This window comes from Vespula vulgaris, chromosome 12 (genome assembly GCF_905475345.1).
Source record: "Vespula vulgaris chromosome 12, iyVesVulg1.1, whole genome shotgun sequence".
In the NCBI taxonomy this organism is placed as follows: domain Eukaryota; kingdom Metazoa; phylum Arthropoda; class Insecta; order Hymenoptera; family Vespidae; genus Vespula; species Vespula vulgaris.
The window spans coordinates 1200001-1209138 of record NC_066597.1 but is presented as its reverse complement, the minus strand read 5'-3'; the positions used below and the strand labels follow the sequence as shown (position 1 = coordinate 1209138).

The 9138-nt window shown below is 37.9% G+C and overlaps 1 protein-coding gene across 3 annotated transcripts in view; it reads right to left on the bottom strand.

Moving 5' to 3' along the window:
* Positions 1–7510: 7510 nt before the first annotated feature.
* Positions 7511–9138, bottom strand: part of LOC127067938 (GATA-binding factor C-like) — a 61665-nt gene continuing 60037 nt past the window's right edge. For all 3 annotated transcript variants that reach the window (XM_051003409.1, XM_051003407.1, XM_051003408.1), the window contains one exon: positions 7511–9138. This exon is cut by the window's right edge and continues 2457 nt beyond it. The gene's annotated coding sequence lies outside the window, so the exon portion shown is untranslated.

The following is a 9138-nucleotide window of genomic DNA, read 5'->3' as shown; positions in this document are numbered from 1 at the left end:
CAAGTTACTCGTTTCGAGCGTTAGAACAAGGAAGATTAGTTGATCTTGTTCACCGGTTTATCGCCAGCAACTGCGAGGAAGTTTCGATCGTGGCAAATCCGCCTTCTTGGCTCCCCACTTAAACGACTCAGGTGAAAACGTAATTAAGAATCTCGCTTATTAAAGCGCGTTGCCTCGCTCGTAGTCGTATGGAGCGACGTATGGATGAGTAAAATAGCCGCTTGCCTGACTCCATGGGTGGCACGGTTAGCAGCCCATCCATTTTTCTGACTGCTTGTTGTTTCGCGCCAGGGGTCCGGAGCTCCTTCAATCCCGAACTATAAGGCCCAACCGAGTAAAACTGGCTTCTACTTATTGCATCATGGCTATATATCCGGGAAGAACACCGACGTCTGAGAATCGTCTTTTCCTTCTTTTATTACTCTTTTTTTTTCTTCTATTATTTTCTTTTTATTATTTTTTATTCTTTGCAAACATTCTCCTTTTTTATTCGATATATATATATATATATATATATATATATATATATATAGAAGAAGAAATATATATACATAGAAATAATAATACTATTAAAGTATTAAAGTGGTAACACCATTGCGATAATCGTAGTTTACTTTCTACGGATCGCACCGTCCCCTATTGATAAATCCGATCCAGTTTAAGTTCAAGTCATATACGTTTACAATTATAATAACAGTAATAGGATCGATAGAAAAGTGAAAGTAACGTTATCACGTATTTTCGATCAGGAAGGTACACTCGCGTGTGCCCTAGTCGCATACGATCGACTAGCATAAAATGGGGATGTTACGGGCGTCCAGAGGTTGTCCAGAGTTCTGATTCTCGTCTCAATGGCTAAAGGATAACTCTGCCGAGGTAGAGGTGTAGCGAGAAGGCTTCCACCATCGAAGGTAGTATATGGTAGTAGGTCCGTGTGATTCCTGGCCTTCGTAACGGCCAGTCACGCCGCCCTCATCAATCTTGTTCGATTATTTCGTGATGGGTGAAAAAAAACGAGCTATGAGTGGGAGAGGCTCGAGGAAGAAGTAGACTCAGAAGAAGAAGAAGAAGTAGAAGAAGGAGAAGAAGAAGAAGGAGAAGAGAAAGAAGAGGGGATACGAGGTAGGTCGTTATAAATGGTAAGGCGATTTGATTTCTATTAGGCGACGTATTGTTCGCTCCTCGCGGGAGACTACTCTTCTATAAGAGGTTCCACAACGGGACGTTAGGCCCTTCTAATGAATTTGTGCTTGTGAATATCAGCGCCTCGCTTTTCTCACATTTTTCCATGCATGAAGAAAATGCAACTTTGAAAGTCGCAAGTATTTGTTCAATAATAATCGTAAGAGTAATAAGAAGAATAAGAATAATATCAAGTAATACGATTCATTCTTTTTCTTTTGCTCTTTTTTTTTTTTTCTTTTTTTAGCACGACGCATCATCGTCTTTCTTCCGAGTTGTAATATCTAAATAGAGATAATATTTGCAGAGCGAGCAGGTGTATACTTTGAGAAATACAGTCTTGGGTAGATCAAAGGGGCAAGAGAACTTATTCCGAAGGAAAAACGAAATACATACGGGAGCGAGAATGTTTCTAGTCTTCTCTCTCTCTCTCTCTCTCTCTTTCTCTCTCTCTCTTTTATCCCTCTTTTTATGTGAGGGCGTTGACGGGAGGTGGACCATCGCAAACACTCCCCCTAAGTGTAGTACCTTCGGTGTCCGTCTTGCGGATAATTTACGTCGTGGCTTTATGAGTGTCTAACTAGCGGTTAGACCTCGTTGTTGGTACCACCGAAGCTATTCGTTTCCGACGCCTACAGTCCTTTACCTCGTAGACGTCGAAAGGACTTTATTCCTTCTTCTTGAAGTCTTCATAAACTACGAAATCGTTTCGAGGATAAACCGTATTCGTTTGTCGACTTACTTCGAAAATAAACCGTTTAGAAATTCTTTGAGAATTATCATACTTCTTTCACGAACGAACGAAGATTCGATATTTTTCTAATCGTCCGTTCGATTCAAATTCGTCGTTATATATATATATATATATATATATGTATTATATACATAGACGAATAAAAGAAGTTCGAACTGTTTTAACAGAAAGAAAAATTCTACCAGGTAAAGTTCGCAATAATCTTGCGATTCGTCTCATATTCTTAATCTTTCTCTTGGTATTTATGCGTAACGGGATCAGTAAAGAAGATTCGAAAGAGACGAAATTATAGGTGGCGAAGATTCACGAGGTAAACAGGAAATCGTTTCTTCTTGATTTACCTTCGAGAAAGAGAATAAGAGGGATCTTTCTCTCTCGAGTCTCGATTCAAGCGAGAAATCGTTTCTTTCGCATTTAAACGACATTTTTTTCTTTTTTCCTTTCTTTCTTCCCATCTCCGTCGTCTTACCTATCCCCCATTCTATTGTCATGTAACAACAAGAGCACTCTAAAATCTTTTAGCCTTTGGGATTACCTTCCGTGATGGTTAGAATCTTTTTCTCTCTCTCTCTCTCTCTCTCTCTCTATCTCTCTGTCTGTTTCTATCTTTTTCTGTCCCTCGAAAAGGAGAAAGAAATGCCTTGTTCTTTTAGAAATTTTTCAAGAGAAATCTCGTTTGCAAATAAGATTTTGCGCAAGGACGATTTCCTTGCGTCGACATTACGATTTCGCTAATTCTCTCGTATAATACAAAAAAGCAGGGACCCGAAGTATCCACCTTAAGAAGTACAACTAGACGCGAACTCTCACCGGAAATGACGATTACGTTACACACATGCTCGTCTTTTGTAATAAATTGTATAATAACATATATACACGTATACAGACGTACGTATACACACGCAGAAACATATATAAATCTTCTCGATTAATCTTTCTTTTATTTGAACTCCTTACATAGACACTTATGAGCGTATCGATACAGGTATATCAAAGATCAGACAGTGTGGGGACAATGACCGCGAAGAAAACCTATTACAATCGTCGAACGATTAGCCCGATCGTTTTTTGAAGGAGATCAAGAGTGTATGTTAGAGAGAAAGAGAGAGAGAGAGAGAGTCACGAGGAGGGCATTCACTGGCTTTATGAGGCAACAATGACTGGTCATCCACGAGCTTTCCAATCGAGACCCATACCACTCGTTTCCTTCTCGACCGGTCGAACGAACGAACGAACGAACGAACGTTCGATCGGTCGATCGCTTTGCCATACCGCGATGATTAACGCGCGGCTGCGTTCTCCCTTTCTTTTCCTCTCTTTCTCTTTCTCTCTCTCTTTCTTTCTCTTTCTCTTACACGTCTCGATGATGTCCGACAAGTTCTACAAGAGCTATCGGCCTAATATTAGCCGGTATATGTTGGTGACGTTTATTTCGAAATAAAATCAACTTTCTTCAACGAAAACAAACAAAAAGGAAGAGAAAAAAAATAGACGATGAAATAATACGACAATTTTTTATACAGTATTCGTAAGTTTGCCGGTTTACGAGTTAGGAAATTATTTTTTGTAAGGTATGGAGGAGAGAGAGAGAGAGAGAGAGAGAAAAGGAAAAGAAGAAGGGTGGTGTCGATGAAAAAATGAAATAAAAGAAGAAAGATTGTTGATCTCGATCGTTTCTTGACTGACTCGGTTGTTGGCCACTTCTCTCGTGTATCCCACCTTTGAGGCGTTCGTGTGTTCAACTAACTCGTTCTTCTTCTTCTTCTTCTTCTTCTTCTTCTTCTTCTCTTTCACTCTTGAAGATCGATCGAAGAGATCCAAGATCGTCCCACCCTCTTCGTTCGATGCACATCCATGTATACTTACACGCTCGATGATGGATTAATCGCATCAATGGGATCAAACCGATCCGTTCTACTAATCTAATTCTGCTTCCAATATATGTATCTGAGAGAGGTCTTTGTTCAAAATATATAACTCTTTAAAAAAGACGAGCGTAAAACATCATTAAAACTTAAGGATCCACGTTTCCTTTCTTAATTACAAAATAACAACAACGAGACAGTTTTACGGTCAGAGAGAGAGAGAGAGAGAGAGAGAGAGAGAGAGAGAGAGAGAGAGAGAGAGAAATTTTTCTCATTTCTTGTCTTAATTGTCAGATAATAACAAGCATCCTCGCACGAGATTCTATCCCGCGTGTTTTTCCGATTTTTATATAATATATAATATATAATATATATATTTTCCTTTCTTTTGTTCTTTCTTCCTTTTCTCTCCTTTTTCTTTCTTTTCTTTTCTTTCTTTTTTTCGTTCCTTAGCGTTGTTTTGCCTCGTATATCGCGAGACGAGATCCTGATAAAATGCATCGCAAGTAGTGCCATAAAGAAGCGCAATTAGTCGGGACGATAAACGTTTCGCGACGAGACTACTACCGCTCGTAAGTACTCGCGAGTAGTAGTAGGAGAGTAGCGTGGCTACTCAAGAAAGAAACGGAGGAGCCGTCGAGCATTGTTTCCGTGGGAGGATCCCATGCATAAGTTAGAAAGCGTTGGGCACAGGTGTAAAAGGAGAATGTGCGCTCGCGTGCACGTTCCTCTCGCACGCACGCATACACGCAAATATGTACACGTACAAACACAAACACACACACACACACTTATGGACAGTCCACTGGGAGAAGTCAGAACGAACTGGCGCACAAAGGCGCGAGTTTCGCCAAGTAATCGTGCCCATTAATAACGCTGCTGATCCACCCCCATCCTCCCCATCTTAAACTCCTCCTCCTCCTCCTCCTCCTCTTTCTCCTCCTTATTCTTTTTCATCTTCTTTTTACACGTTCCCTTCGAAAATGGATGCCAATGGTTTTGCTATAAGTAACGCGATGAATACCTATGGACTATTCCCATATTAATTACGATCAGTGTCTCTACACTTGTTCAACCATCGCATTCTTACGATTATATTTTCTTTCTTTTTGTCGTTGCTGTTGTTGTTTTACTTATCTCGTTTCCTTCTTCTCGTTTATTTCTTGTCTCTATTCCAAACTTTTTCTTTTTCATTTGTCCTGTCGCTTTTCTTGACGTCTAATGTCTCTCTTTCTCTACCTAAGCTAAAACAGAAAATCTGACGAGGATTGGCTCGCTGTCCACTTCGTTAACCCGGATTTACGTTCGTCTCGAAACGTAGCGTGAAGGAAGAAGCATCATGTAGATTGTAAAAGTAGAAAGAACAGGAGAAGGTGGAGAAGGAGGAGAAGGATGAGGAGGAGGAGGAGGAGGAGGAGATGAGACAGGCATACCACTTCGTCTCACAAATCCTTCGATTGATTCTTTATTTATTCCCTGCGGGGTCCAAATCCCTCAGTTTCACACTCGACGTGAGACTGACCCCTCGTGCTTGACCTCCTCGCAGCAAGATGCACGCGGGGATTTACTCTCTCTCTCTCTCTCTCTCTCTCTCTCCCCCTTTCTCTCCCTTTCTCTCTCTGTCTTTCTCTCTTTTTCTTTCTTTCTCTCACACTTGTTCTCGGGGTGACTCGCTACGAAGGACCATGGATCGAGACAACGAGCGTACCTATGTCTATCTCTTTTCGTTTTCTTCAATCTATGATTCTCTTCCTCTCTCTCTCTTTCTTTCTTTCTCTCTTTTCCAACAAGTTCCCCAATGTACTTTTATAGAGCCATAAAAATAAGGAGACATTGCAGGATTATCTCGATATGTTGCGTTTCGCAGAGTCATCTAAAAAGTACTTTTTTTTTCCTCTCTCGTACTGTATATACCGGTAAAATTCTCGAGTTAAAAAAGGGACGGAGATTTCACCGTTTTAACGATAACATTTTTGTTCGAAATCAACGGGCTAAGAACGATGCGATTCTTTCTTTTCTTTTTCTTTCTAAATTTCGACTATTTTTCTTTTTCTTTTTTTTTTCTATCTTATCGTCGTTTCCTTACGTGGATTTCGATCGTATCTTTTTTCTTGTTTTTTTTTTGTTTTTTTTTTTATTTCTCTTCCAAGATCACGAATTCTGTGATTAAAATGGAATTTTTTTTCTTTCCCCTTCTTTTTTTGTTGGGACGTTTGAATCGATCCCTATCGATCGATTCTACTTTTCGATAAGATTTCGTGAAAAGGTGTTCGAGGCTTACCGCAAACGAAAAACGAATCTTCTCTTGACTTTGTGGTGGATCCTTTAGCGAAGAAAAGAAGGATCATGCGCTCCCGAGAAGATCTCAATGACAAGTATCTCCGTAGTCTTGTGTTACGTTCCCCCGTCCCACGAATGTGGGATTACGCGAAATCCTACGCTCGTTTATATACGGTGAAAACGAACGTCCTCCCTACAAAACGTTTGGCCACCCTTATCCTCTATCTCTTTTCTATCTTTGATATTCTTTCGGATATTCCGCTAGAGTGCAAAAGGTCAGCTTTCTTCGACTAAAGCAGCTGGCACCGAGTTTAACTCGAACGTGTTCTCTCTCTCTCTCTCTCTCTTTCTTTCTTCTTCTCACAAACTATATCCACTCGCTCGTATTTCAGAGTCAATTCACCGTGAAACTAACGTGCAAATCGACACAATCGACGTACGGTAAAGTAATCCGATAAATCCAGGAAAAATCGTTCTAGTTTGCTTTTACGTTTAACGTGATGCGCAGAGAAGAGCGAAAGCAAAAGAGAGAAAATAAGAAAGAGAGAGAGAAAGAGAGAAAGAAAGAGATATCATAGAAAAACTTTTGTAAAAAAATAAATCTTTTAGATTTCGTATCGCACGTATGCGTTCTGAGATAATGCATCTCTCGATATCCAGTTACGAGCTATCGTTTAATATATTTTGTTCTTTTTTTTTACCTCCTTTACTTTACTTTACTTTACTTTACTTTACTTTACTTTACTTTACTTTACTTTACTTTACTGTAATTTAATTTAATTTAATGTACTTTATTTTCCTTTATATTTCGCAGAGGGGTATGTACGCCTATCCATACTCACTTTTAAGGACCTCTTAGGTTATCAGGATTTGGATATGTAACGAGAGGCCGTTCTTAACTAACGCAAGAACGAAACTTCGAATCCGGTTTCTCATTACGGTCGGTCCGTGTGTGCCCGCATATACGTACATATGTGGACTCTGACTATGTGTGTCTTCCAATGACGAAAAAAGAGAATCAAATCGGCCGCAACTTAGCTTCTTAAGGGAGGAGAACTTTATGGGAACGAACGAACGTAGGGATATGGTGTACTCGTGATACTGGTCAAATTTAAAAAAGAGAGAGAAAGAGAGAGAGAGAGAGAGAGAGAGAGAGAGATAGGGATAAAAAATTGCAAAAAAGTTATCTCGCGAAGGTTAAAGAAAAATATACGATGATCAGATAGATATACTGTACTCGTACATATTTAATATACATATATATTTTTTATGTCTATGTTAAATTATATATATTTGCAATTTTATACTTTATGTTCATATTTATATTTATTTATTTATTTATTTATTCATTCATTCATTTATTTATTTATTTATTTATTTATATATATATTTTCGCTTTCACGTTCGTTCGACTAAAGATTGGTCGGTGTATGTATGATTTATCTCATTAATTTATTTTAAGTTAAAACCGTTTTTTTTTTTTTTTTTTACAATGATATCTTACAATGTGTGTGTGTCACTTTTTACATCCAATAATGGCGTCGCGAAGCGACTATAGTATCTATATAATAATGACGCGTGTACCCTCGCCTTTATTATTTCTTACTTCTTTTATTTTTAATCCCCTGGTTGTATTCTTTTTTTGTTTTTTCTGTTTTTTTTTCTTTCTTTCCTTCCTTCCTTCCTTCCTTTTTTCTAATTTCCTCTTTTCTCTCATCTCGTCTCGCGCTAATACTCGTTAACATATCTTTTACAAATTGTATCGTATGTGTATGCGTGTGTCATCGTGTATTTTATCTATGCGTGTATACATGTATTTTCACTTTTTCTCTTTCCGTTTCAAATATACAAGATCCTATACGCTACTCCCTAGTAATACTATGTTTCATTAAATAACTTTCCTCTCTCCCCTTCTCCTTTTTCTTCTTCTTCTTCTTCTTCTTCTTCTTCATCTCCTCCTCCTCCTCTTCTCCTTTTTCTTCTCTTCTTTTTCGAAACCGTCGTCGACGACTTTCGAAAGTGCCGTGCGCTAAGTTCAGTCTCTTTGAAAAAATCGCGACGATGTGTTCTTTTTATGTTTTATTTTATTTTATTTTATTTTACTTTTATATATATATATATATATATATATATATATATCATTATCCCTTCATGTTCGTTTAGTCTTTAAAAATTTCGTAGGAAAGGAGAGAAAGAGAAAGAAACAGAGAGAGAGAGAGAGAGAGAGAGAGAGAAAGTGAATGACAGAGAATGGTAGAGAGAAGGGAATGGAATAGGAAAATAAGATAAAAGAGAAAAAGAGAGAGAGAGAGAGAGATTTATGGGAGAATCACTGTGAGAAAAAGAGAGACAGATAGAAAGAAAGAGAGAGATAGAGAGAAGAAAGGATCACGCTTGCGTCGCTCCTGTCAATAAGAATTCCCAAATAATTTTCTTATTTGTTATTATTTAATTGTTATTGTTATTGTTGTTGCTGTCGTTTCTTCCTCACTTGAATAATATTACGCTCTAATACCGTAAAACATTACGCGAGTAGTAGTAAATCTCTAAAATCGAAAATCACAATGTGGTCTCAAACTCAAGCGAAGTGAGTTTAACGATTAATTCTTTCTTTATATAATTAGTTAATTAATTAATTAATTAGTAACCATTATCTCGTTTTACAGACCTAAGACGTTCCTTCGTCTTACGATTAATTATTAATCGACTCTCTTCTTTTTTTTCTTCTTTTTCTTCTTCTTGACTAATCCGTCATTATGTATATATATATATATTTATATATATATATATACCCCGTATGCACATATACATATGTATTTGTAGAAATACTTACGAATACACATGTATATAAATGTTATTTGTTATATATACGCCTCTTACGCAATTGAGTGCTCACGCGTGAGTGCGATTAATCGCTAATATATAATTATTTTTTTTCTCACGCAATATCACTCTCGGATCGCCGTCAACTTTTTTGACAAATTTATATAATATATATATGTGTGTGTGTGTGTGTGTGTGTGTGTGTGTGTGTGGGTGGGTGTATGTTGTGGGTGT